At 38.1% G+C, this 27,067-nt stretch overlaps 20 non-coding genes across 20 annotated transcripts; 11 read left to right on the top strand and 9 right to left on the bottom strand.

Moving 5' to 3' along the window:
* Positions 1-901: 901 nt before the first annotated feature.
* On the bottom strand, positions 902-983 carry TRNAS-UGA (transfer RNA serine (anticodon UGA)). The gene has a single exon. It is a non-coding gene; the product is annotated as a tRNA-Ser (tRNA).
* A 123-nt stretch (positions 984-1,106) lies between these two features.
* TRNAT-AGU (transfer RNA threonine (anticodon AGU)) lies at positions 1,107-1,180 on the top strand. The gene has a single exon. It is a non-coding gene; the product is annotated as a tRNA-Thr (tRNA).
* A 1,282-nt stretch (positions 1,181-2,462) lies between these two features.
* TRNAS-UGA (transfer RNA serine (anticodon UGA)) lies at positions 2,463-2,544 on the bottom strand. The gene has a single exon. It is a non-coding gene; the product is annotated as a tRNA-Ser (tRNA).
* A 123-nt stretch (positions 2,545-2,667) lies between these two features.
* TRNAT-AGU (transfer RNA threonine (anticodon AGU)) lies at positions 2,668-2,741 on the top strand. Its single transcript has one exon. It is a non-coding gene; the product is annotated as a tRNA-Thr (tRNA).
* A 1,486-nt stretch (positions 2,742-4,227) lies between these two features.
* On the top strand, positions 4,228-4,301 carry TRNAT-AGU (transfer RNA threonine (anticodon AGU)). The gene has a single exon. It is a non-coding gene; the product is annotated as a tRNA-Thr (tRNA).
* A 1,281-nt stretch (positions 4,302-5,582) lies between these two features.
* Positions 5,583-5,664, bottom strand: TRNAL-UAA (transfer RNA leucine (anticodon UAA)). Its single transcript has one exon. It is a non-coding gene; the product is annotated as a tRNA-Leu (tRNA).
* Positions 5,665-5,787: 123 nt separating this feature from the next.
* On the top strand, positions 5,788-5,861 carry TRNAT-AGU (transfer RNA threonine (anticodon AGU)). Its single transcript has one exon. It is a non-coding gene; the product is annotated as a tRNA-Thr (tRNA).
* Positions 5,862-8,702: 2,841 nt separating this feature from the next.
* On the bottom strand, positions 8,703-8,784 carry TRNAL-UAA (transfer RNA leucine (anticodon UAA)). Its single transcript has one exon. It is a non-coding gene; the product is annotated as a tRNA-Leu (tRNA).
* A 123-nt stretch (positions 8,785-8,907) lies between these two features.
* Positions 8,908-8,981, top strand: TRNAT-AGU (transfer RNA threonine (anticodon AGU)). The gene has a single exon. It is a non-coding gene; the product is annotated as a tRNA-Thr (tRNA).
* A 2,841-nt stretch (positions 8,982-11,822) lies between these two features.
* Positions 11,823-11,904, bottom strand: TRNAS-UGA (transfer RNA serine (anticodon UGA)). The gene has a single exon. It is a non-coding gene; the product is annotated as a tRNA-Ser (tRNA).
* Positions 11,905-12,027: 123 nt separating this feature from the next.
* On the top strand, positions 12,028-12,101 carry TRNAT-AGU (transfer RNA threonine (anticodon AGU)). The gene has a single exon. It is a non-coding gene; the product is annotated as a tRNA-Thr (tRNA).
* Positions 12,102-13,577: 1,476 nt separating this feature from the next.
* Positions 13,578-13,651, top strand: TRNAT-AGU (transfer RNA threonine (anticodon AGU)). The gene has a single exon. It is a non-coding gene; the product is annotated as a tRNA-Thr (tRNA).
* Positions 13,652-15,127: 1,476 nt separating this feature from the next.
* TRNAT-AGU (transfer RNA threonine (anticodon AGU)) lies at positions 15,128-15,201 on the top strand. Its single transcript has one exon. It is a non-coding gene; the product is annotated as a tRNA-Thr (tRNA).
* Positions 15,202-16,677: 1,476 nt separating this feature from the next.
* TRNAT-AGU (transfer RNA threonine (anticodon AGU)) lies at positions 16,678-16,751 on the top strand. Its single transcript has one exon. It is a non-coding gene; the product is annotated as a tRNA-Thr (tRNA).
* A 1,281-nt stretch (positions 16,752-18,032) lies between these two features.
* Positions 18,033-18,114, bottom strand: TRNAS-UGA (transfer RNA serine (anticodon UGA)). The gene has a single exon. It is a non-coding gene; the product is annotated as a tRNA-Ser (tRNA).
* A 123-nt stretch (positions 18,115-18,237) lies between these two features.
* On the top strand, positions 18,238-18,311 carry TRNAT-AGU (transfer RNA threonine (anticodon AGU)). Its single transcript has one exon. It is a non-coding gene; the product is annotated as a tRNA-Thr (tRNA).
* A 1,485-nt stretch (positions 18,312-19,796) lies between these two features.
* Positions 19,797-19,870, top strand: TRNAT-AGU (transfer RNA threonine (anticodon AGU)). The gene has a single exon. It is a non-coding gene; the product is annotated as a tRNA-Thr (tRNA).
* Positions 19,871-21,151: 1,281 nt separating this feature from the next.
* TRNAS-UGA (transfer RNA serine (anticodon UGA)) lies at positions 21,152-21,233 on the bottom strand. The gene has a single exon. It is a non-coding gene; the product is annotated as a tRNA-Ser (tRNA).
* Positions 21,234-25,565: 4,332 nt separating this feature from the next.
* Positions 25,566-25,647, bottom strand: TRNAS-CGA (transfer RNA serine (anticodon CGA)). Its single transcript has one exon. It is a non-coding gene; the product is annotated as a tRNA-Ser (tRNA).
* A 926-nt stretch (positions 25,648-26,573) lies between these two features.
* TRNAS-UGA (transfer RNA serine (anticodon UGA)) lies at positions 26,574-26,655 on the bottom strand. The gene has a single exon. It is a non-coding gene; the product is annotated as a tRNA-Ser (tRNA).
* Between the last annotated feature and the right edge of the window lie 412 nt (positions 26,656-27,067).

The raw sequence follows: 27,067 nt of genomic DNA, 5'->3' as shown, positions 1-27,067 counted from the left end.
TTATTTGACATCTGGGAGGTAACAGCAGCAATTCTTCTGAGGTGGAGCTGACTCTCAGCATCTGATGCTGTCCTATCAGCATGAAGTTGCTTCACACACATTGTGAAACTCAAGCTACAGGGAAGGAGGATCAATTCAAACAGCCATATCTCGGGCTGTGGGCCACCTAAAAAAGCAGATTTGGTGGCATTTGAAAGACTGGATTCTACTCTTTCATATGACACCAAAATCACAGTTCTAGCTGTGACAGAACCGAAGATATCACCTGTTGAAAACACAGTCGGGAATGGACGCAGTGTACTATATGATCACACTGTGTTGCTGGACAGGGAAGGGGGAGAAGTTGTATGCTGATTGGACAGCGTCATACAGAAAACATTAGCTGCCCAGAGTAAAAAGGAGTCATCTCCTATTTGGCTATTAGAGCTACATTAGTATATATAAATAAATGCTCATAACTTTGCAAATAAACGTTTTTTTAAAAAAAACAACAAATCACACTGTAGTTATCAGCATCATAGCGCCTATTAGGCTAGTTAGGAAATTGGGAATTGATAAACTGGTGACAGAGTCCATTTAAGGGACTATATACAGGAGTATGTGACAGAAAATAGTATTATAATTGACAGCAAGCAGAGATTTACTAAGGACAGAAGTTGTCCAACCAACCTGATTTGTTTTTATCAAGAGGAAAATAAAAGTCTGGACAAATGGGATGCTGTAGTTATAGTGATTTATACTCTAAATATTGCTCGCTTTTCAGAGTTGTAAGCCAGGGGCACAGCTGGAACCACTATTATTAATGTAATTAATCAGTGATAAAGAGGATGGAATTAAAATAACTCTTTCTATAGGTGACAAACTTTAATATGTTTCTGGAAGTTCTCTTCTTAAAATAGAACGTTGTGAACAGGACTTGAACCTGTGCAGGGGGACCCCATTGGATTTCAAATCCAACGCCTTAACCACTCGGCCATCACAACTTACGTACCCTGACTGTTAAGACTTCTGGCAACTACACCTAAGGGGCTAGCCTAAAATATGAGATCAGTCTTTTGCTCTGAACTGAGCTGTGTGGTAGGACACCGTGAGAAGAAAAGTGCTTTGGTGCTGTGGCTTAGTTGGTTAAAGCGCCTGTCTAGTAAACAGGAGATCCTGAGTTCAAATCTCAGCAGTGCCTTGCTATTTGTTGCTTTAGTTTATTCACTTGTTTATTATTTAAGCTTACATAACTAAAGTATATGATGAATCAAATTCTTTATAGGCAATTAAAAATCTATCGGGTTTTTCATTGGTGACAGAGACCCCATGAATGTCATTGAGTTTTCTATAAGTAGTAAGTTCAATACAAAGTAATTATAGACCAGTAAGCTTAACATCCATTGTGGGAAAAACTTTTGAAGAGCTCTTAAAGGGACTCTGTTACCAGTTTATCAGGTCCCTAACTCCTAACTAGTCTAATTGGTGCTTTGCTGCTGATAACTACAGGGTGATTTGTAGTAAAAAAAATGTTTATTATTTGCAAAATTATGAGCATTTTCTAAATATGTAATTTAGCCTTTATTAGACATCTGGGAGGTAACAGCAGCAATTCTCCTGAGGTGGAGCTGACTCTCAGCATCTGATGCTGTCCTATCAGCATGAAGTTGCTTCACACACATTGTGAAACTCAAGCTACAGGGAAGGAGGATCAATTCAAACAGCCATATCTCGGGCTGTGGGCCACCTAAAAAAAGCAGATTTGGTGGCATTTGAAAGACTGGATTCTACTCTTTCATATGACACCAAAATCACAGTTCTAGCTGTGACAGAACCGAAGATATCACCTGTTGAAAACACAGTCGGGAATGGACGCAGTGTACTATATGATCACACTGTGTTGCTGGACAGGGAAGGGGGAGAAGTTGTATGCTGATTGGACAGCGTCATACAGAAAACATTAGCTGCCCAGAGTAAAAAGGAGTCATCTCCTATTTGGCTATTAGAGCTACATTAGTATATATAAATAAATGCTCATAACTTTGCAAATAAACGTTTTTTTAAAAAAAACAACAAATCACACTGTAGTTATCAGCATCATAGCGCCTATTAGGCTAGTTAGGAAATTGGGAATTGATAAACTGGTGACAGAGTCCATTTAAGGGACTATATACAGGAGTATGTGACAGAAAATAGTATTATAATTGACAGCAAGCAGAGATTTACTAAGGACAGAAGTTGTCCAACCAACCTGATTTGTTTTTATCAAGAGGAAAATAAAAGTCTGGACAAATGGGATGCTGTAGTTATAGTGATTTATACTCTAAATATTGCTCGCTTTTCAGAGTTGTAAGCCAGGGGCACAGCTGGAACCACTATTATTAATGTAATTAATCAGTGATAAAGAGGATGGAATTAAAATAACTCTTTCTATAGGTGACAAACTTTAATATGTTTCTGGAAGTTCTCTTCTTAAAATAGAACGTTGTGAACAGGACTTGAACCTGTGCAGGGGGACCCCATTGGATTTCAAATCCAACGCCTTAACCACTCGGCCATCACAACTTACGTACCCTGACTGTTAAGACTTTTGGCAACTACACCTAAGGGGCTAGCCTAAAATATGAGATCAGTCTTTTGCTCTGAACTGAGCTGTGTGGTAGGACACCGTGAGAAGAAAAGTGCTTTGGTGCTGTGGCTTAGTTGGTTAAAGCGCCTGTCTAGTAAACAGGAGATCCTGAGTTCAAATCTCAGCAGTGCCTTGCTATTTGTTGCTTTAGTTTATTCACTTGTTTATTATTTAAGCTTACATAACTAAAGTATATGATGAATCAAATTCTTTATAGGCAATTAAAAATCTATCGGGTTTTTCATTGGTGACAGAGACCCCATGAATGTCATTGAGTTTTCTATAAGTAGTAAGTTCAATACAAAGTAATTATAGACCAGTAAGCTTAACATCCATTGTGGGAAAAACTTTTGAAGAGCTCTTAAAGGGACTCTGTTACCAGTTTATCAGGTCCCTAACTCCTAACTAGTCTAATTGGTGCTTTGCTGCTGATAACTACAGGGTGATTTGTAGTAAAAAAAATGTTTATTATTTGCAAAATTATGAGCATTTTCTAAATATGTAATTTAGCCTTTATTAGACATCTGGGAGGTAACAGCAGCAATTCTTCTGAGGTGGAGCTGACTCTCAGCATCTGATGCTGTCCTATCAGCATGAAGTTGCTTCACACACATTGTGAAACTCAAGCTACAGGGAAGGAGGATCAATTCAAACAGCCATATCTCGGGCTGTGGGCCACCTAAAAAAGCAGATTTGGTGGCATTTGAAAGACTGGATTCTACTCTTTCATATGACACCAAAATCACAGTTCTAGCTGTGACAGAACCGAAGATATCACCTGTTGAAAACACAGTCAGGAATGGACGCAGTGTACTATATGATCACACTGTGTTGCTGGACAGGGAAGGGGGAGAAGTTGTATGCTGATTGGACAGCGTCATACAGAAAACATTAGCTGCCCAGAGTAAAAAGGAGTCATCTCCTATTTGGCTATTAGAGCTACATTAGTATATATAAATAAATGCTCATAACTTTGCAAATAAACGTTTTTTTTAAAAAAACAACAAATCACACTGTAGTTATCAGCATCATAGCGCCTATTAGGCTAGTTAGGAAATTGGGAATTGATAAACTGGTGACAGAGTCCATTTAAGGGACTATATACAGGAGTATGTGACAGAAAATAGTATTATAATTGACAGCAAGCAGAGATTTACTAAGGACAGAAGTTGTCCAACCAACCTGATTTGTTTTTATCAAGAGGAAAATAAAAGTCTGGACAAATGGGCTGCTGTAGTTATAGTGATTTATACTCTAAATATTGCTCGCTTTTCAGAGTTGTAAGCCAGGGGCACAGCTGGAACCACTATTATTAATGTAATTAATCAGTGATAAAGAGGATGGAATTAAAATAACTCTTTCTATAGGTGACAAACTTTAATATGTTTCTGGAAGTTCTCTTCTTAAAATAGAACGTTGTGAACAGGACTTGAATCTGTGCAGGGGGACCCCATTGGATTTCAAATCCAACGCCTTAACCACTCGGCCATCACAACTTATGTACCCTGACTGTTAAGACTTCTGGCAACTACACCTAAGGGGCTAGCCAAAAATATGAGATCAGTCTTTTGCTCTGAACTGAGCTGTGTGGTAGGACACCGTGAGAAGAAAAGTGCTTTGGTGCTGTGGCTTAGTTGGTTAAAGCGCCTGTCTAGTAAACAGGAGATCCTGAGTTCAAATCTCAGCAGTGCCTTGCTATTTGTTGCTTTAGTTTATTCACTTGTTTATTATTTAAGCTTACATAACTAAAGTATATGATGAATCAAATTCTTTATAGGCAATTAAAAATCTATCGGGTTTTTCATTGGTGACAGAGACCCCATGAATGTCATTGAGTTTTCTATAAGTAGTAAGTTCAATACAAAGTAATTATAGACCAGTAAGCTTAACATCCATTGTGGGAAAAACTTTTGAAGAGCTCTTAAAGGGACTCTGTTACCAGTTTATCAGGTCCCTAACTCCTAACTAGTCTAATTGGTGCTTTGCTGCTGATAACTACAGGGTGATTTGTAGTAAAAAAAATGTTTATTATTTGCAAAATTATGAGCATTTTCTAAATATGTAATTTAGCCTTTATTAGACATCTGGGAGGTAACAGCAGCAATTCTTCTGAGGTGGAGCTGACTCTCAGCATCTGATGCTGTCCTATCAGCATGAAGTTGCTTCACACACATTGTGAAACTCAAGCTACAGGGAAGGAGGATCAATTCAAACAGCCATATCTCGGGCTGTGGGCCACCTAAAAAAGCAGATTTGGTGGCATTTGAAAGACTGGATTCTACTCTTTCATATGACACCAAAATCACAGTTCTAGCTGTGACAGAACCGAAGATATCACCTGTTGAAAACACAGTCAGGAATGGACGCAGTGTACTATATGATCACACTGTGTTGCTGGACAGGGAAGGGGGAGAAGTTGTATGCTGATTGGACAGCGTCATACAGAAAACATTAGCTGCCCAGAGTAAAAAGGAGTCATCTCCTATTTGGCTATTAGAGCTACATTAGTATATATAAATAAATGCTCATAACTTTGCAAATAAACGTTTTTTTTAAAAAAACAACAAATCACACTGTAGTTATCAGCATCATAGCGCCTATTAGGCTAGTTAGGAAATTGGGAATTGATAAACTGGTGACAGAGTCCATTTAAGGGACTATATACAGGAGTATGTGACAGAAAATAGTATTATAATTGACAGCAAGCAGAGATTTACTAAGGACAGAAGTTGTCCAACCAACCTGATTTGTTTTTATCAAGAGGAAAATAAAAGTCTGGACAAATGGGCTGCTGTAGTTATAGTGATTTATACTCTAAATATTGCTCGCTTTTCAGAGTTGTAAGCCAGGGGCACAGCTGGAACCACTATTATTAATGTAATTAATCAGTGATAAAGAGGATGGAATTAAAATAACTCTTTCTATAGGTGACAAACTTTAATATGTTTCTGGAAGTTCTCTTCTTAAAATAGAACGTTGTGAACAGGACTTGAATCTGTGCAGGGGGACCCCATTGGATTTTAAATCCAACGCCTTAACCACTCGGCCATCACAACTTATGTACCCTGACTGTTAAGACTTCTGGCAACTACACCTAAGGGGCTAGCCAAAAATATGAGATCAGTCTTTTGCTCTGAACTGAGCTGTGTGGTAGGACACCGTGAGAAGAAAAGTGCTTTGGTGCTGTGGCTTAGTTGGTTAAAGCGCCTGTCTAGTAAACAGGAGATCCTGAGTTCAAATCTCAGCAGTGCCTTGCTATTTGTTGCTTTAGTTTATTCACTTGTTTATTATTTAAGCTTACATAACTAAAGTATATGATGAATCAAATTCTTTATAGGCAATTAAAAATCTATCGGGTTTTTCATTGGTGACAGAGACCCCATGAATGTCATTGAGTTTTCTATAAGTAGTAAGTTCAATACAAAGTAATTATAGACCAGTAAGCTTAACATCCATTGTGGGAAAAACTTTTGAAGAGCTCTTAAAGGGACTCTGTTACCAGTTTATCAGGTCCCTAACTCCTAACTAGTCTAATTGGTGCTTTGCTGCTGATAACTACAGGGTGATTTGTAGTAAAAAAAATGTTTATTATTTGCAAAATTATGAGCATTTTCTAAATATGTAATTTAGCCTTTATTAGACATCTGGGAGGTAACAGCAGCAATTCTTCTGAGGTGGAGCTGACTCTCAGCATCTGATGCTGTCCTATCAGCATGAAGTTGCTTCACACACATTGTGAAACTCAAGCTACAGGGAAGGAGGATCAATTCAAACAGCCATATCTCGGGCTGTGGGCCACCTAAAAAAGCAGATTTGGTGGCATTTGAAAGACTGGATTCTACTCTTTCATATGACACCAAAATCACAGTTCTAGCTGTGACAGAACCGAAGATATCACCTGTTGAAAACACAGTCAGGAATGGACGCAGTGTACTATATGATCACACTGTGTTGCTGGACAGGGAAGGGGGAGAAGTTGTATGCTGATTGGACAGCGTCATACAGAAAACATTAGCTGCCCAGAGTAAAAAGGAGTCATCTCCTATTTGGCTATTAGAGCTACATTAGTATATATAAATAAATGCTCATAACTTTGCAAATAAACGTTTTTTTTAAAAAAACAACAAATCACACTGTAGTTATCAGCATCATAGCGCCTATTAGGCTAGTTAGGAAATTGGGAATTGATAAACTGGTGACAGAGTCCATTTAAGGGACTATATACATGAGTATGTGACAGAAAATAGTATTATAATTGACAGCAAGCAGAGATTTACTAAGGACAGAAGTTGTCCAACCAACCTGATTTGTTTTTATCAAGAGGAAAATAAAAGTCTGGACAAATGGGCTGCTGTAGTTATAGTGATTTATACTCTAAATATTGCTCGCTTTTCAGAGTTGTAAGCCAGGGGCACAGCTGGAACCACTATTATTAATGTAATTAATCAGTGATAAAGAGGATGGAATTAAAATAACTCTTTCTATAGGTGACAAACTTTAATATGTTTCTGGAAGTTCTCTTCTTAAAATAGAACGTTGTGAACAGGACTTGAATCTGTGCAGGGGGACCCCATTGGATTTCAAATCCAACGCCTTAACCACTCGGCCATCACAACTTATGTACCCTGACTGTTAAGACTTCTGGCAACTACACCTAAGGGGCTAGCCTAAAATATGAGATCAGTCTTTTGCTCTGAACTGAGCTGTGTGGTAGGACACCGTGAGAAGAAAAGTGCTTTGGTGATGTGGCTTAGTTGGTTAAAGCGCCTGTCTAGTAAACAGGAGATCCTGAGTTCAAATCTCAGCAGTGCCTTGCTATTTGTTGCTTTAGTTTATTCACTTGTTTATTATTTAAGTTTACATAACTAAAGTATATGATGAATCAAATTCTTTATAGGCAATTAAAAATCTATCAGATTTTTCATTGGTGACAGAGACCCCATGAATGTCATTGAGTTTTCTATAAGTAGTAAGTTCAATACAAAGTAATTATAGACCAGTAAGTTTAACATCCATTGTGGGAAAAACTTTTGAAGAGCTCTTAAAGGGACTCTGTTACCAGTTTATCAGGTCCCTAACTCCTAACTAGTCTAATTGGTGCTTTGCTGCTGATAACTACAGGGTGATTTGTAGTAAAAAAAATGTTTATTATTTGCAAAATTATGAGCATTTTCTAAATATGTAATTTAGCCTTTATTAGACATCTGGGAGGTAACAGCAGCAATTCTTCTGAGGTGGAGCTGACTCTCAGCATCTGATGCTGTCCTATCAGCATGAAGTTGCTTCACACACATTGTGAAACTCAAGCTACAGGGAAGGAGGATCAATTCAAACAGCCATATCTCGGGCTGTGGGCCACCTAAAAAAGCAGATTTGGTGGCATTTGAAAGACTGGATTCTACTCTTTCATATGACACCAAAATCACAGTTCTAGCTGTGACAGAACCGAAGATATCACCTGTTGAAAACACAGTCAGGAATGGACGCAGTGTACTATATGATCACACTGTGTTGCTGGACAGGGAAGGGGGAGAAGTTGTATGCTGATTGGACAGCGTCATACAGAAAACATTAGCTGCCCAGAGTAAAAAGGAGTCATCTCCTATTTGGCTATTAGAGCTACATTAGTATATATAAATAAATGCTCATAACTTTGCAAATAAACGTTTTTTTTAAAAAAACAACAAATCACACTGTAGTTATCAGCATCATAGCGCCTATTAGGCTAGTTAGGAAATTGGGAATTGATAAACTGGTGACAGAGTCCATTTAAGGGACTATATACAGGAGTATGTGACAGAAAATAGTATTATAATTGACAGCAAGCAGAGATTTACTAAGGACAGAAGTTGTCCAACCAACCTGATTTGTTTTTATCAAGAGGAAAATAAAAGTCTGGACAAATGGGCTGCTGTAGTTATAGTGATTTATACTCTAAATATTGCTCGCTTTTCAGAGTTGTAAGCCAGGGGCACAGCTGGAACCACTATTATTAATGTAATTAATCAGTGATAAAGAGGATGGAATTAAAATAACTCTTTCTATAGGTGACAAACTTTAATATGTTTCTGGAAGTTCTCTTCTTAAAATAGAACGTTGTGAACAGGACTTGAATCTGTGCAGGGGGACCCCATTGGATTTTAAATCCAACGCCTTAACTACTCGGCCATCACAACTTATGTACCCTGACTGTTAAGACTTCTGGCAACTACACCTAAGGGGCTAGCCAAAAATATGAGATCAGTCTTTTGCTCTGAACTGAGCTGTGTGGTAGGACACCGTGAGAAGAAAAGTGCTTTGGTGCTGTGGCTTAGTTGGTTAAAGCGCCTGTCTAGTAAACAGGAGATCCTGAGTTCAAATCTCAGCAGTGCCTTGCTATTTGTTGCTTTAGTTTATTCACTTGTTTATTATTTAAGCTTACATAACTAAAGTATATGATGAATCAAATTCTTTATAGGCAATTAAAAATCTATCGGGTTTTTCATTGGTGACAGAGACCCCATGAATGTCATTGAGTTTTCTATAAGTAGTAAGTTCAATACAAAGTAATTATAGACCAGTAAGCTTAACATCCATTGTGGGAAAAACTTTTGAAGAGCTCTTAAAGGGACTCTGTTACCAGTTTATCAGGTCCCTAACTCCTAACTAGTCTAATTGGTGCTTTGCTGCTGATAACTACAGGGTGATTTGTAGTAAAAAAAATGTTTATTATTTGCAAAATTATGAGCATTTTCTAAATATGTAATTTAGCCTTTATTAGACATCTGGGAGGTAACAGCAGCAATTCTTCTGAGGTGGAGCTGACTCTCAGCATCTGATGCTGTCCTATCAGCATGAAGTTGCTTCACACACATTGTGAAACTCAAGCTACAGGGAAGGAGGATCAATTCAAACAGCCATATCTCGGGCTGTGGGCCACCTAAAAAAGCAGATTTGGTGGCATTTGAAAGACTGGATTCTACTCTTTCATATGACACCAAAATCACAGTTCTAGCTGTGACAGAACCGAAGATATCACCTGTTGAAAACACAGTCAGGAATGGACGCAGTGTACTATATGATCACACTGTGTTGCTGGACAGGGAAGGGGGAGAAGTTGTATGCTGATTGGACAGCGTCATACAGAAAACATTAGCTGCCCAGAGTAAAAAGGAGTCATCTCCTATTTGGCTATTAGAGCTACATTAGTATATATAAATAAATGCTCATAACTTTGCAAATAAACGTTTTTTTTAAAAAAACAACAAATCACACTGTAGTTATCAGCATCATAGCGCCTATTAGGCTAGTTAGGAAATTGGGAATTGATAAACTGGTGACAGAGTCCATTTAAGGGACTATATACATGAGTATGTGACAGAAAATAGTATTATAATTGACAGCAAGCAGAGATTTACTAAGGACAGAAGTTGTCCAACCAACCTGATTTGTTTTTATCAAGAGGAAAATAAAAGTCTGGACAAATGGGCTGCTGTAGTTATAGTGATTTATACTCTAAATATTGCTCGCTTTTCAGAGTTGTAAGCCAGGGGCACAGCTGGAACCACTATTATTAATGTAATTAATCAGTGATAAAGAGGATGGAATTAAAATAACTCTTTCTATAGGTGACAAACTTTAATATGTTTCTGGAAGTTCTCTTCTTAAAATAGAACGTTGTGAACAGGACTTGAATCTGTGCAGGGGGACCCCATTGGATTTCAAATCCAACGCCTTAACCACTCGGCCATCACAACTTATGTACCCTGACTGTTAAGACTTCTGGCAACTACACCTAAGGGGCTAGCCTAAAATATGAGATCAGTCTTTTGCTCTGAACTGAGCTGTGTGGTAGGACACCGTGAGAAGAAAAGTGCTTTGGTGATGTGGCTTAGTTGGTTAAAGCGCCTGTCTAGTAAACAGGAGATCCTGAGTTCAAATCTCAGCAGTGCCTTGCTATTTGTTGCTTTAGTTTATTCACTTGTTTATTATTTAAGTTTACATAACTAAAGTATATGATGAATCAAATTCTTTATAGGCAATTAAAAATCTATCAGATTTTTCATTGGTGACAGAGACCCCATGAATGTCATTGAGTTTTCTATAAGTAGTAAGTTCAATACAAAGTAATTATAGACCAGTAAGTTTAACATCCATTGTGGGAAAAACTTTTGAAGAGCTCTTAAAGGGACTCTGTTACCAGTTTATCAGGTCCCTAACTCCTAACTAGTCTAATTGGTGCTTTGCTGCTGATAACTACAGGGTGATTTGTAGTAAAAAAAATGTTTATTATTTGCAAAATTATGAGCATTTTCTAAATATGTAATTTAGCCTTTATTAGACATCTGGGAGGTAACAGCAGCAATTCTCCTGAGGTGGAGCTGACTCTCAGCATCTGATGCTGTCCTATCAGCATGAAGTTGCTTCACACACATTGTGAAACTCAAGCTACAGGGAAGGAGGATCAATTCAAACAGCCATATCTCGGGCTGTGGGCCACCTAAAAAAGCAGATTTGGTGGCATTTGAAAGACTGGATTCTACTCTTTCATATGACACCAAAATCACAGTTCTAGCTGTGACAGAACCGAAGATATCACCTGTTGAAAACACAGTCGGGAATGGACGCAGTGTACTATATGATCACACTGTGTTGCTGGACAGGGAAGGGGGAGAAGTTGTATGCTGGTTGGACAGCATCATACAGAAAACATTAGCTGCCCAGAGTAAAAAGGAGTCATCTCCTATTTGGCTATTAGAGCTACATTAGTATATATAAATAAATGCTCATAACTTTGCAAATAAACGTTTTTAAAAAAAAAACAACAAATCACACTGTAGTTATCAGCATCATAGCGCCTATTAGGCTAGTTAGGAAATTGGGAATTGATAAACTGGTGACAGAGTCCATTTAAGGGACTATATACAGGAGTATGTGATAGAAAATAGTATTATAATTGACAGCAAGCAGAGATTTACTAAGGACAGAAGTTGTCCAACCAACCTGATTTGTTTTTATCAAGAGGAAAATAAAAGTCTGGACAAATGGGATGCTGTAGTTATAGTGATTTATACTCTAAATATTGCTCGCTTTTCAGAGTTGTAAGCCAGGGGCACAGCTGGAACCACTATTATTAATGTAATTAATCAGTGATAAAGAGGATGGAATTAAAATAACTCTTTCTATAGGTGACAAACTTTAATATGTTTCTGGAAGTTCTCTTCTTAAAATAGAACGTTGTGAACAGGACTTGAACCTGTGCAGGGAGACCCCATTGGATTTCAAATCCAACGCCTTAACCACTCGGCCATCACAACTTATGTACCCTGACTGTTAAGACTTCTGGCAACTACACCTAAGGGGCTAGCCTAAAATATGAGATCAGTCTTTTGCTCTGAACTGAGCTGTGTGGTAGGACACCGTGAGAAGAAAAGTGCTTTGGTGCTGTGGCTTAGTTGGTTAAAGCGCCTGTCTAGTAAACAGGAGATCCTGAGTTCAAATCTCAGCAGTGCCTTGCTATTTGTTGCTTTAGTTTATTCACTTGTTTATTATTTAAGTTTACATAACTAAAGTATATGATGAATCAAATTCTTTATAGGCAATTAAAAATCTATCGGGTTTTTCATTGGTGACAGAGACCCCATGAATGTCATTGAGTTTTCTATAAGTAGTAAGTTCAATACAAAGTAATTATAGACCAGTAAGTTTAACATCCATTGTGGGAAAAACTTTTGAAGAGCTCTTAAAGGGACTCTGTTACCAGTTTATCAGGTCCCTAACTCCTAACTAGTCTAATTGGTGCTTTGCTGCTGATAACTACAGGGTGATTTGTAGTAAAAAAAATGTTTATTATTTGCAAAATTATGAGCATTTTCTAAATATGTAATTTAGCCTTTATTAGACATCTGGGAGGTAACAGCAGCAATTCTCCTGAGGTGGAGCTGACTCTCAGCATCTGATGCTGTCCTATCAGCATGAAGTTGCTTCACACACATTGTGAAACTCAAGCTACAGGGAAGGAGGATCAATTCAAACAGCCATATCTCGGGCTGTGGGCCACCTAAAAAAGCAGATTTGGTGGCATTTGAAAGACTGGATTCTACTCTTTCATATGACACCAAAATCACAGTTCTAGCTGTGACAGAACCGAAGATATCACCTGTTGAAAACACAGTCGGGAATGGACGCAGTGTACTATATGATCACACTGTGTTGCTGGACAGGGAAGGGGGAGAAGTTGTATGCTGATTGGACAGCATCATACAGAAAACATTAGCTGCCCAGATTAAAAAGGAGTCATCTCCTATTTGGCTATTAGAGCTACATTAGTATATATAAATAAATGCTCATAACTTTGCAAATAAACGTTTTTAAAAAAAAACAAACAAATCACACTGTAGTTATCAGCATCATAGCGCCTATTAGGCTAGTTAGGAAATTGGGAATTGATAAACTGGTGACAGAGTCCATTTAAGGGACTATATACAGGAGTATGTGACAGAAAATAGTATTATAATTGACAGCAAGCAGAGATTTACTAAGGACAGAAGTTGTCCAACCAACCTGATTTGTTTTTATCAAGAGGAAAATAAAAGTCTGGACAAATGGGATGCTGTAGTTATAGTGATTTATACTCTAAATATTGCTCGCTTTTCAGAGTTGTAAGCCAGGGGCACAGCTGGAACCACTATTATTAATGTAATTAATCAGTGATAAAGAGGATGGAATTAAAATAACTCTTTCTATAGGTGACAAACTTTAATATGTTTCTGGAAGTTCTCTTCTTAAAATAGAACGTTGTGAACAGGACTTGAATCTGTGCAGGGGGACCCCATTGGATTTCAAATCCAACGCCTTAACCACTCGGCCATCACAACTTATGTACCCTGACTGTTAAGACTACACCTAAGGGGCTAGCCAAAAATATGAGATCAGTCTTTTGCTCTGAACTGAGCTGTGTGGTAGGACACCGTGAGAAGAAAAGTGCTTTGGTGCTGTGGCTTAGTTGGTTATAGCGCCTGTCTAGTAAACAGGAGGTCCTGAGTTCAAATCTCAGCAGTGCCTTGCTATTTGTTGCTTTAGTTTATTCACTTGTTTATTATTTAAGCTTACATAACTAAAGTATATGATGAATCAAATTCTTTATAGGCAATTAAAAATCTATCGGGTTTTTCATTGGTGACAGAGACCCCATGAATGTCATTGAGTTTTCTATAAGTAGTAAGTTCAATACAAAGTAATTATAGACCAGTAAGCTTAACATCCATTGTGGGAAAAACTTTTGAAGAGCTCTTAAAGGGACTCTGTTACCAGTTTATCAGGTCCCTAACTCCTAACTAGTCTAATTGGTGCTTTGCTGCTGATAACTACAGGGTGATTTGTAGTAAAAAAAATGTTTATTATTTGCAAAATTATGAGCATTTTCTAAATATGTAATTTAGCCTTTATTAGACATCTGGGAGGTAACAGCAGCAATTCTCCTGAGGTGGAGCTGACTCTCAGCATCTGATGCTGTCCTATCAGCATGAAGTTGCTTCACACACATTGTGAAACTCAAGCTACAGGGAAGGAGGATCAATTCAAACAGCCATATCTCGGGCTGTGGGCCACCTAAAAAAGCAGATTTGGTGGCATTTGAAAGACTGGATTCTACTCTTTCATATGACACCAAAATCACAGTTCTAGCTGTGACAGAACCGAAGATATCACCTGTTGAAAACACAGTTGGGAATGGACGCAGTGTACTATATGATCACACTGTGTTGCTGGACAGGGAAGGGGGAGAAGTTGTATGCTGATTGGACAGCGTCATACAGAAAACATTAGCTGCCCAGAGTAAAAAGGAGTCATCTCCTATTTGGCTATTAGAGCTACATTAGTATATATAAATAAATGCTCATAACTTTGCAAATAAACGTTTTTTTAAAAAAAACAACAAATCACACTGTAGTTATCAGCATCATAGCGCCTATTAGGCTAGTTAGGAAATTGGGAATTGATAAACTGGTGACAGAGTCCATTTAAGGGACTATATACAGGAGTATGTGACAGAAAATAGTATTATAATTGACAGCAAGCAGAGATTTACTAAGGACAGAAGTTGTCCAACCAACCTGATTTGTTTTTATCAAGAGGAAAATAAAAGTCTGGACAAATGGGATGCTGTAGTTATAGTGATTTATACTCTAAATATTGCTCGCTTTTCAGAGTTGTAAGCCAGGGGCACAGCTGGAACCACTATTATTAATGTAATTAATCAGTGATAAAGAGGATGGAATTAAAATAACTCTTTCTATAGGTGACAAACTTTAATATGTTTCTGGAAGTTCTCTTCTTAAAATAGAACGTTGTGAACAGGACTTGAATCTGTGCAGGGGGACCCCATTGGATTTCAAATCCAACGCCTTAACCACTCGGCCATCACAACTTATGTACCCTGACTGTTAAGACTACACCTAAGGGGCTAGCCAAAAATATGAGATCAGTCTTTTGCTCTGAACTGAGCTGTGTGGTAGGACACCGTGAGAAGAAAAGTGCTTTGGTGCTGTGGCTTAGTTGGTTAAAGCGCCTGTCTAGTAAACAGGAGATCCTGAGTTCAAATCTCAGCAGTGCCTTGCTATTTGTTGCTTTAGGTTATTCACTTGTTTATTATTTAAGCTTACATAACTAAAGTTTATGATGAATCAAATTCTTTATAGGCAATTAAAAATCTATCGGGTTTTTCATTGGTGACAGAGACCCCATGAATGTCATTGAGTTTTCTATAAGTAGTAAGTTCAATACAAAGTAATTATAGACCAGTAAGCTTAACATCCATTGTGGGAAAAACTTTTGAAGAGCTCTTAAAGGGACTCTGTTACCAGTTTATCAGGTCCCTAACTCCTAACTAGTCTAATTGGTGCTTTGCTGCTGATAACTACAGGGTGATTTGTAGTAAAAAAAATGTTTATTATTTGCAAAATTATGAGCATTTTCTAAATATGTAATTTAGCCTTTATTAGACATCTGGGAGGTAACAGCAGCAATTCTCCTGAGGTGGAGCTGACTCTCAGCATCTGATGCTGTCCTATCAGCATGAAGTTGCTTCACACACATTGTGAAACTCAAGCTACAGGGAAGGAGGATCAATTCAAACAGCCATATCTCGGGCTGTGGGCCACCTAAAAAAGCAGATTTGGTGGCATTTGAAAGACTGGATTCTACTCTTTCATATGACACCAAAATCACAGTTCTAGCTGTGACAGAACCGAAGATATCACCTGTTGAAAACACAGTCGGGAATGGACGCAGTGTACTATATGATCACACTGTGTTGCTGGACAGGGAAGGGGGAGAAGTTGTATGCTGATTGGACAGCGTCATACAGAAAACATTAGCTGCCCAGATTAAAAAGGAGTCATCTCCTATTTGGCTATTAGAGCTACATTAGTATATATAAATAAATGCTCATAACTTTGCAAATAAACGTTTTTAAAAAAAAACAAACAAATCACACTGTAGTTATCAGCATCATTGCGCCTATTAGGCTAGTTAGGAAATTGGGAATTGATAAACTGGTGACAGAGTCCATTTAAGGGACTATATACAGGAGTATGTGACAGAAAATAGTATTATAATTGACAGCAAGCAGAGATTTACTAAGGACAGAAGTTGTCCAACCAACCTGATTTGTTTTTATCAAGAGGAAAATAAAAGTCTGGACAAATGGGATGCTGTAGTTATAGTGATTTATACTCTAAATATTGCTCGCTTTTCAGAGTTGTAAGCCAGGGGCACAGCTGGAACCACTATTATTAATGTAATTAATCAGTGATAAAGAGGATGGAATTAAAATAACTCTTTCTATAGGTGACAAACTTTAATATGTTTCTGGAAGTTCTCTTCTTAAAATAGAACGTTGTGAACAGGACTTGAATCTGTGCAGGGGGACCCCATTGGATTTCAAATCCAACGCCTTAACCACTCGGCCATCACAACTTATGTACCCTGACTGTTAAGACTACACCTAAGGGGCTAGCCAAAAATATGAGATCAGTCTTTTGCTCTGAACTGAGCTGTGTGGTAGGACACCGTGAGAAGAAAAGTGCTTTGGTGCTGTGGCTTAGTTGGTTAAAGCGCCTGTCTAGTAAACAGGAGATCCTGAGTTCAAATCTCAGCAGTGCCTTGCTATTTGTTGCTTTAGTTTATTCACTTGTTTATTATTTAAGTTTACATAACTAAAGTATATGATGAATAAAATTCTTTATAGGCGATTAAAAATCTATCGGGTTTTTCATTGGTGACAGAGACCCCATGAATGTCATTGAGTATTCTATAAGTAGTAAGTTCAATACAAAGTAATTATAGACCAGTAAGCTTAACATCCATTGTGGGAAAAACTTTTGAAGAGCTCTTAAAGGGACTCTGTTACCAGTTTATCAGGTCCCTAACTCCTAACTAGTCTAATAGGTGCTTTGCTGCTGATAACTACAGGGTGATTTGTAGTAAAAAAATGTTTATTATTTGCAAAGTTATGAGCATTTTCTAAATATGTAATTTAGCCTTTATTAGACATCTGGGAGGTAACAGCAGCAATTCTCCTGAGGTGGAGCTGACTCTCAGCATCTGATGCTGTCCTATCAGCATGAAGCTGCTTCACACACATTGTGAAACTCAAGCTACAGGGAAGGGGGATCAATTCAAACAGCCATATCTCGGGCTGTGGGCCACCTAAAAAAGCAGATTTGGTGGCATTTGAAAGACTGGATTCTACTCTTTCATAAGACACCAAAATCACAGTTCTAGCTGTGACAGAACCGAATATATCACCTGTTGAAAACACAGTCGGGAATGGACGCAGTGTACTATATGATCACACTGTGTTGCTGGACAGGGAAGGGGGAGAAGTTGTATGCTGATTGTACAGCGTCATACAGAAAACATTAGCTGCCCAGAGTAAAAAGGAGTCATCTCCTATTTGGCTATTAGAGCTACATTAGTATATATAAATAAATGCTCATAACTTTGCAAATAAACGTTTTTAAAACAAAAAACAACAAATCACACTGTAGTTATCAGCATCATAGCGCCTATTAGGCTAGTTAGGAAATTGGGAATTGATAAACTGGTGACAGAGTCCATTTAAGGGACTATATACAGGAGTATTTGACAGAAAATAGTATTATAATTGACAGCAAGCAGAGATTTACTAAGGGCAGAAGTTGTCCAACCAACCTGATTTGTATTTATCAAGAGAAAAATAAAAGTCTGGACAAATGGGATGCTGTAGTTATAGTGATTTATACTCTAAATATTGCTCGCTTTTCAGAGTTGTAAGCCAGGGGCACAGCTGGAACCACTATTATTAATGTAATTAATCAGTGACAAAGAGGATGGAATTAAAATAACTCTTTCTATAGGTGACAAACTTTAATATGTTTCTGGAAGTTCTCTTCTTAAAATAGAACGTTGAGAACAGGACTTGAACCTGTGCAGGGAGACCCCATTGGATTTCAAATCCAACGCCTTAACCACTCGGCCATCACAACTTATGTACCCTGACTGTTAAGACTTCTGGCAACTACACCTAAGGGGCTAGCCTAAAATATGAGATCAGTCTTTTGCTCTGAACTGAGCTGTGTGGTAGGACACCGCGAGAAGAAAAGTGCTTTGGTGCTGTGGCTTAGTTGGTTAAAGCGCCTGTCTAGTAAACAGGAGATCCTGAGTTCAAATCTCAGCAGTGCCTTGCTATTTGTTGCTTTAGTTTATTCACTTGTTTATTATTTAAGTTTACATAACTAAAGTATATGATGAATAAAATTCTTTATAGGCGATTAAAAATCTATCGGGTTTTTCATTGGTGACAGAGACCCCATGAATGTCATTGAGTTTTCTATAAGTAGTAAGTTCAATACAAAGTAATTATAGACCAGTAAGCTTAACATCCATTGTGGGAAAAACTTTTGAAGAGCTCTTAAAGGGACTCTGTTACCAGTTTATCAGGTCCCTAACTCCTAACTAGTCTAATAGGTGCTTTGCTGCTGATAACTACAGGGTGATTTGTAGTAAAAAAATGTTTATTATTTGTAAAGTTATGAGCATTTTCTAAATATGTAATTTAGCCTTTATTAGACATCTGGGAGGTAACAGCAGCAATTCTCCTGAGGTTGAGCTGACTCTCAGCATCTGATGCTGTCCTATCAGCATGAAGCTGCTTCACACACATTGTGAAACTCAAGCTACAGGGAAGGGGGATCAATTCAAACAGCCATATCTCGGGCTGTGGGCCACCTAAAAAAACAGATTTGGTGGCATTTGAAAGACTGGATTCTACTCTTTCATATGACACCAAAATCACAGTTCTAGCTGTGACAGAACCGAAGATATCACCTGTTGAAAACACAGTCGGGAATGGACGCAGTGTACTATATGATCACACTGTGTTGCTGGACAGGGAAGGGGGAGAAGTTGTATGCTGATTGGACAGCGTCATACAGAAAACATTAGCTGCCCAGAGTAAAAAGGAGTCATCTCCTATTTGGCTATTAGAGCTACATTAGTATATATAAATAATTGCTCATAACTTTGCAAATAAACGTTTTTAAAACAAAAAACAACAAATCACACTGTAGTTATCAGCATCATAGCGCCTATTAGGCTAGTTAGGAAATTGGGAATTGATAAACTGGTGACAGAGTCCATTTAAGGGACTATATACAGGAGTATTTGACAGAAAATAGTATTATAATTGACAGCAAGCAGAGATTTACTAAGGGCAGAAGTTGTCCAACCAACCTGATTTGTATTTATCAAGAGAAAAATAAAAGTCTGGACAAATGGGATGCTGTAGTTATAGTGATTTATACTCTAAATATTGCTCGCTTTCAGAGTTGTAAGCCAGGGGCACAGCTGGAACCACTATTATTAATGTAATTAATCAGTGACAAAGAGGATGGAATTAAAATAACTCTTTCTATAGGTGACAAACTTTAATATGTTTCTGGAAGTTCTCTTCTTAAAATAGAACGTTGTGAACAGGACTTGAACTTGAGCAGGGAGACCCCATTGGATTTCAAATCCAACGCCTTAACCACTCGGCCATCACAACTTATGTACCCTGACTGTTAAGACTTCTGGCAACTACACCTAAGGGGCTAGCCTAAAATATGAGATCAGTCTTTTGCTCTGAACTGAGCTGTGTGGTAGGACACCGCGAGAAGAAAAGTGCTTTGGTGCTGTGGCTTAGTTGGTTAAAGCGCCTGTCTAGTAAACAGGAGATCCTGAGTTCAAATCTCAGCAGTGCCTTGCTATTTGTTGCTTTAGTTTATTCACTTGTTTATTATTTAAGTTTACATAACTAAAGTATATGATGAATAAAATTATTTATAGGCGATTAAAAATCTATCGGGTTTTTCATTGGTGACAGAGACCCCATGAATGTCATTGAGTATTCTATAAGTAGTAAGTTCAATACAAAGTAATTATAGACCAGTAAGCTTAACATCCATTGTGGGAAAAACTTTTGAAGAGCTCTTAAAGGGACTCTGTTACCAGTTTATCAGGTCCCTAACTCCTAACTAGTCTAATAGGTGCTTTGCTGCTGATAACTACAGGGTGATTTGTAGTAAAAAAATGTTTATTATTTGCAAAGTTATGAGCATTTTCTAAATATGTAATTTAGCCTTTATTAGACATCTGGGAGGTAACAGCAGCAATTCTCCTGAGGTGGAGCTGACTCTCAGCATCTGATGCTGTCCTATCAGCATGAAGCTGCTTCACACACATTGTGAAACTCAAGCTACAGGGAAGGGGGATCAATTCAAACAGCCATATCTCGGGCTGTGGGCCACCTAAAAAAGCAGATTTGGTGGCATTTGAAAGACTGGATTCTACTCTTTCATAAGACACCAAAATCACAGTTCTAGCTGTGACAGAACCGAATATATCACCTGTTGAAAACACAGTCGGGAATGGACGCAGTGTACTATATGATCACACTGTGTTGCTGGACAGGGAAGGGGGAGAAGTTGTATGCTGATTGGACAGCGTCATACAGAAAACATTAGCTGCCCAGAGTAAAAAGGAGTCATCTCCTATTTGGCTATTAGAGCTACATTAGTATATATAAATAAATGCTCATAACTTTGCAAATAAACGTTTTTAAAACAAAAAACAACAAATCACACTGTAGTTATCAGCATCATAGCGCCTATTAGGCTAGTTAGGAAATTGGGAATTGATAAACTGGTGACAGAGTCCATTTAAGCGACTATATACAGGAGTATTTGACAGAAAATAGTATTATAATTGACAGCAAGCAGAGATTTACTAAGGGCAGAAGATGTCCAACCAACCTGATTTGTATTTATCAAGAGAAAAATAAAAGTCTGGACAAATGGGATGCTGTAGTTATAGTGATTTATACTCTAAATATTGCTCGCTTTTCAGAGTTGTAAGCCAGGGGCACAGCTGGAACCACTATTATTAATGTAATTAATCAGTGATAAAGAGGATGGAATTAAAATAACTCTTTCTATAGGTGACAAACTTTAATATGTTTCTGGAAGTTCTCTTCTTAAAATAGAACGTTGTGAACAGGACTTGAACCTGTGCAGGGAGACCCCATTGGATTTCAAATCCAACGCCTTAACCACTCGGCCATCACAACTTATGTACCCTGACTGTTAAGACTTCTGGCAACTACACCTAAGGGGCTAGCCTAAAATATGAGATCAGTCTTTTGCTCTGAACTGAGCTGTGTGGTAGGACACTGTGAGAAAAAAAGTGCTTTGGTGCTGTGGCTTAGTTTGTTAAAGTGCCTGTTTAGTAAACAGGAGATCCTGAGTTCAATTCTCAGCAGTGCCTTGCTATCAGTTGCTTTAGTTTATTCACTTGTTTATTATTTAAGTTTACATAACTAAAGTATATGATGAATCAAATTCTTTATAGGCGATTAAAAATCTATCGGGTTTTTCATTGGTGACAGAGACCCCATGAATGTCATTGAGTATTCTCCTGAGGTGGAGCTGACTCTCAGCATCTGATGCTGTCCTATCAGCATGAAGTTGCTTCACACACATTGTGAAACTCAAGCTACAGGGAAGGAGGATCAATTCAAACAGCCATATCTCGGGCTGTGGGCCACCTAAAAAAGCAGATTTGGTGGCATTTGAAAGACTGGATTCTACTCTTTCATAAGACACCAAAATCACAAGCTGTGACAGAACCGAAGATATCACCTGTTGAAAACACAGTCGGGAATGGACGCAGTGTACTATATGATCACACTGTGTTGCTGGACAGGGAAGGGGGAGAAGTTGTATGCTGATTGGACAGCGTCATACAGAAAACATTAGCTGCCCAGAGTAAAAAGGAGTCATCTCCTATTTGGCTATTAGAGCTACATTAGTATATATAAATAAATGCTCATAACTTTGCAAATAAACGTTTTTAAAACAAAAAACAACAAATCACACTGTAGTTATCAGCATCATAGCGCCTATTAGGCTAGTTAGGAAATTGGGAATTGATAAACTGGTGACAGAGTCCATTTAAGGGACTATATACAGGAGTATGTGACAGAAAATAGTATTATAATTGACAGCAAGCAGAGATTTACTAAGGGCAGAAGTTGTCCAACCAACCTGATTTGTATTTATCAAGAGAAAAATAAAAGTCTGGACAAATGGGATGCTGTAGTTATAGTGATTTATACTCTAAATATTGCTCGCTTTTCAGAGTTGTAAGCCAGGGGCACAGCTGGAACCACTATTATTAATGTAATTAATCAGTGACAAAGAGGATGGAATTAAAATAACTCTTTCTATAGGTGACAAACTTTAATATGTTTCTGGAAGTTCTCTTCTTAAAATAGAACGTTGTGAACAGGACTTGAAACTGTGCAGGGAGACCCCATTGGATTTCAAATCCAACGCCTTAACCACTCGGCCATCACAACTTATGTACCCTGACTATTAAGACTTCTGGCAACTACACCTAAGGGGCTAGCCTAAAATATGAGATCAGTCTTTTGCTCTGAACTGAGCTGTGTGGTTGGTACACCGTGAGAAGAAAAGTGCTTTGGTGCTGTGGCTTAGTTGGTTAAAGTGCCTGTCTAGTAAACAGGAGATCCTGAGTTCAATTCTCAGCAGTGCCTTGCTATCAGTTGCTTTAGTTTATTCACTTGTTTATTATTTAAGTTTACATAACTAAAGTATATGATGAATCAAATTCTTTATAGGCGATTAAAAATCTATCAGGTTTTTCATTGGTGACAGAGACCCCATGAATGTCATTGAGTATTCTATAAGTAGTAAGTTCAATACAAAGTAATTATAGACCAGTAAGCTTAACATCCATTGTGGGAAAAACTTTTGAAGAGCTCTTAAAGGGACTCTGTTACCAGTTTATCAGGTCCCTAACTCCTAACTAGTCTAATAGGTGCTTTGCTGCTGATAACTACAGGGTGATTTGTAGTAAAAAAATGTTTATTATTTGCAAAGTTATGAGCATTTTCTAAATATGTAATTTAGCCTTTATTAGACATCTGGGAGGTAACAGCAGCAATTCTCCTGAGGTGGAGCTGACTCTCAGCATCTGATGCTGTCCTATCAGCATGAAGCTGCTTCACACACATTGTGAAACTCAAGCTACAGGGAAGGGGGATCAATTCAAACAGCCATATCTCAGGCTGTGGGCCACCTAAAAAAGCAGATTTGGTGGCATTTGAAAGACTGGATTCTACTCTTTCATAAGACACCAAAATCACAGTTCTAGCTGTGACAGAACCGAAGATATCACCTGTTGAAAACACAGTCGGGAATGGACGCAGTGTACTATATGATCACACTGTGTTGCTGGACAGGGAAGGGGGAGAAGTTGTATGCTGATTGGACAGCGTCATACAGAAAACATTAGCTGCCCAGAGTAAAAAGGAGTCATCTCCTATTTGGCTATTAGAGCTACATTAGTATATATAAATAAATGCTCATAACTTTGCAAATAAACTTTTTTAAAACAAAAAACAACAAATCACACTGTAGTTATCAGCATCATAGCGCCTATTAGGCTAGTTAGGAAATTGGGAATTGATAAACTGGTGACAGAGTCCATTTAAGGGACTATATACAGGAGTATGTGACAGAAAATAGTATTATAATTGACAGCAAGCAGAGATTTACTAAGGGCAGAAGTTGTCCAACCAACCTGATTTGTATTTATCAAGAGAAAAATAAAAGTCTGGACAAATGGGATGCTGTAGTTATAGTGATTTATACTCTAAATATTGCTCGCTTTTCAGAGTTGTAAGCCAGGGGCACAGCTGGAACCACTATTATTAATGTAATTAATCAGTGACAAAGAGGATGGAATTAAAATAACTCTTTCTATAGGTGACAAACTTTAATATGTTTCTGGAAGTTCTCTTCTTAAAATAGAACATTGTGAACAGAACTTGAACCTGTGCAGGGAGACCCCCATTGGATTTCAAATCCAACGCCTTAACCACTCGGCCATCACAACTTATGTACCCTGACTGTTAAGACTTCTGGCAACTACACCTAAGGGGCTAGCCTAAAATATGAGATCAGTCTTTTGCTCTGAACTGAGCTGTGTGGTAGGACACCGCGAGAAGAAAAGTGCTTTGGTGCTGTGGCTTAGTTGGTTAAAGCGCCTGTCTAGTAAACATGAGATCCTGAGTTCAAATCTCAGCAGTGCCTTGCTATTTGTTGCTTTAGTTTATTCACTTATTTATTATTTAAGTTTACATAACTAAAGTATATGATGAATCAAATTCTTTATAGGCGATTAAAAATCTATCGGGTTCTTCATTGGTGACAGAGACCCCATGAATGTCATTGAGTTTTCTATAAGTAGTAAGTTCAATACAAAGTAATTATAGACCAGTAAGCTTAACATCCATTGTGGGAAAAACTTTTGAAGAGCTCTTAAAAGGGACTCTGTTACCAGTTTATCAGGTCCCTAACTCCTAACTAGTCTAATTGGTGCTTTGCTGCTGATAACTACAGGGTGATTTGTAGTAAAAAAAATGTTTATTATTTGCAAAATTATGAGCATTTTCTAAATATGTAATTTAGCCTTTATTAGACATCTGGGAGGTAACAGCAGCAATTCTCCTGAGGTGGAGCTGACTCTCAGCATCTGATGCTGTCCTATCAGCATGATGTTGCTTCACACACATTGTGAAACTCAAGCTACAGGGAAGGAAGATCAATTCAAACAGCCATATCTCGGGCTGTGGGCCACCTAAAACAGCAGATTTGGTGGCATTTGAAAGACTGGATTCTACTCTTTCATATGACACCAAAATCACAGTTCTAGCTGTGACAGAACCGAAGATATCACCTGTTGAAAACACAGTCGGGAATGGACGCAGTGTACTATATGATCACACTGTGTTGCTGGACAGGGAAGGGGGAGAAGTTGTATGCTGATTGGACAGCGTCATACAGAAAACATTAGCTGCCCAGAGTAAAAAGGAGTCATCTCCTATTTGGCTATTAGAGCTACATTAGTATATATAAATAAATGCTCATAACTTTGCAAATAAACTTTTTTAAAACAAAAAACAACAAATCACACTGTAGTTATCAGCATCATAGCGCCTATTAGGCTAGTTAGGAAATTGGGAATTGATAAACTGGTGACAGAGTCCATTTAAGGGACTATATACAGGAGTATGTGACAGAAAATAGTATTATAATTGACAGCAAGCAGAGATTTACTAAGGGCAGAAGTTGTCCAACCAACCTGATTTGTATTTATCAAGAGAAAAATAAAAGTCTGGACAAATGGGATGCTGTAGTTATAGTGATTTATACTCTAAATATTGCTCGCTTTTCAGAGTTGTAAGCCAGGGGCACAGCTGGAACCACTATTATTAATGTAATTAATCAGTGACAAAGAGGATGGAATTAAAATAACTCTTTCTATAGGTGACAAACTTTAATATGTTTCTGGAAGTTCTCTTCTTAAAATAGAACGTTGTGAACAGGACTTGAACCTGTGCAGGGAGACCCCATTGGATTTCGATTCCAACGCCTTAACCACTCGGCCATCACAACTTATGTACCCTGACTGTTAAGACTTCTGGCAACTACACCTAAGGGGCTAGCCTAAAATATGAGATCAGTCTTTTGCTCTGAACTCAGCATCTGATGCTGTCCTATCAGCATGAAGTTGCTTCACACACATTGTGAAACTCAAGCTACAGGGAAGGAGGATCAATTCAAACAGCCATATCTCGGGCTGTGGGCCACCTAAAAAAGCAGATTTGGTGGCATTTGAAAGACTGGATTCTACTCTTTCATAAGACACCAAAATCACAAGCTGTGACAGAACCGAAGATATCACCTGTTGAAAACACAGTCGGGAATGGACGCAGTGTACTATATGATCACACTGTGTTGCTGGACAGGGAAGGGGGAGAAGTTGTATGCTGATTGGACAGCGTCATACAGAAAACATTAGCTGCCCAGAGTAAAAAGGAGTCATCTCCTATTTGGCTATTAGAGCTACATTAGTATATATAAATAAATGCTCATAACTTTGCAAATAAACGTTTTTAAAACAAAAAACAACAAATCACACTGTAGTTATCAGCATCATAGCGCCTATTAGGCTAGTTAGGAAATTGGGAATTGATAAACTGGTGACAGAGTCCATTTAAGGGACTATATACAGGAGTATGTGACAGAAAATAGTATTATAATTGACAGCAAGCAGAGATTTACTAAGGGCAGAAGTTGTCCAACCAACCTGATTTGTATTTATCAAGAGAAAAATAAAAGTCTGGACAAATGGGATGCTGTAGTTATAGTGATTTATACTCTAAATATTGCTCGCTTTTCAGAGTTGTAAGCCAGGGGCACAGCTGGAACCACTATTATTAATGTAATTAATCAGTGACAAAGAGGATGGAATTAAAATAACTCTTTCTATAGGTGACAAACTTTAATATGTTTCTGGAAGTTTTCTTCTTAAAATAGAACGTTGTGAACAGGACTTGAACCTGTGCAGGGAGACCCCATTGGATTTCAAATCCAACACCTTAACCACTCGGCCATCACAACTTATGTACCCTGACTGTTAAGACTTCTGGCAACTACACCTAAGGGGCTAGCCTAAAATATGAGATCAGTCTTTTGCTCTGAACTGAGCTGTGTGGTAGAACACCGTGAGAAGAAAAGTGCTTTGGTGCTGTGGCTTAGTTGGTTAAAGTGCCTGTCTAGTAAACAGGAGATCCTGAGTTCAATTCTCAGCAGAAAATGTATATATATTTTTTCATTTTGCCGCTTTGAGCTTGTCTACAAACATCTGGTGGTTGCCCCGTTAGCGCAGTAGGAAGCGTGTCAGTCTCATAATCTGAAGGTCGTGAGTTCGATCCTCACACAAGGCACTGTTCAGTGAGTTTTTGTCTTCCTCCATTCATGCAGGAAATCGGGTTTTTCTGCCGAAACGTTTTTAATATATGAGGAAAGTGTT

This window comes from Rhinoderma darwinii, chromosome 3, assembly GCF_050947455.1.
Source record: "Rhinoderma darwinii isolate aRhiDar2 chromosome 3, aRhiDar2.hap1, whole genome shotgun sequence".
Taxonomy (NCBI): Eukaryota; Metazoa; Chordata; class Amphibia; order Anura; family Rhinodermatidae; genus Rhinoderma; species Rhinoderma darwinii.
This window is presented reverse-complemented; position numbering and strand designations above follow the sequence as displayed.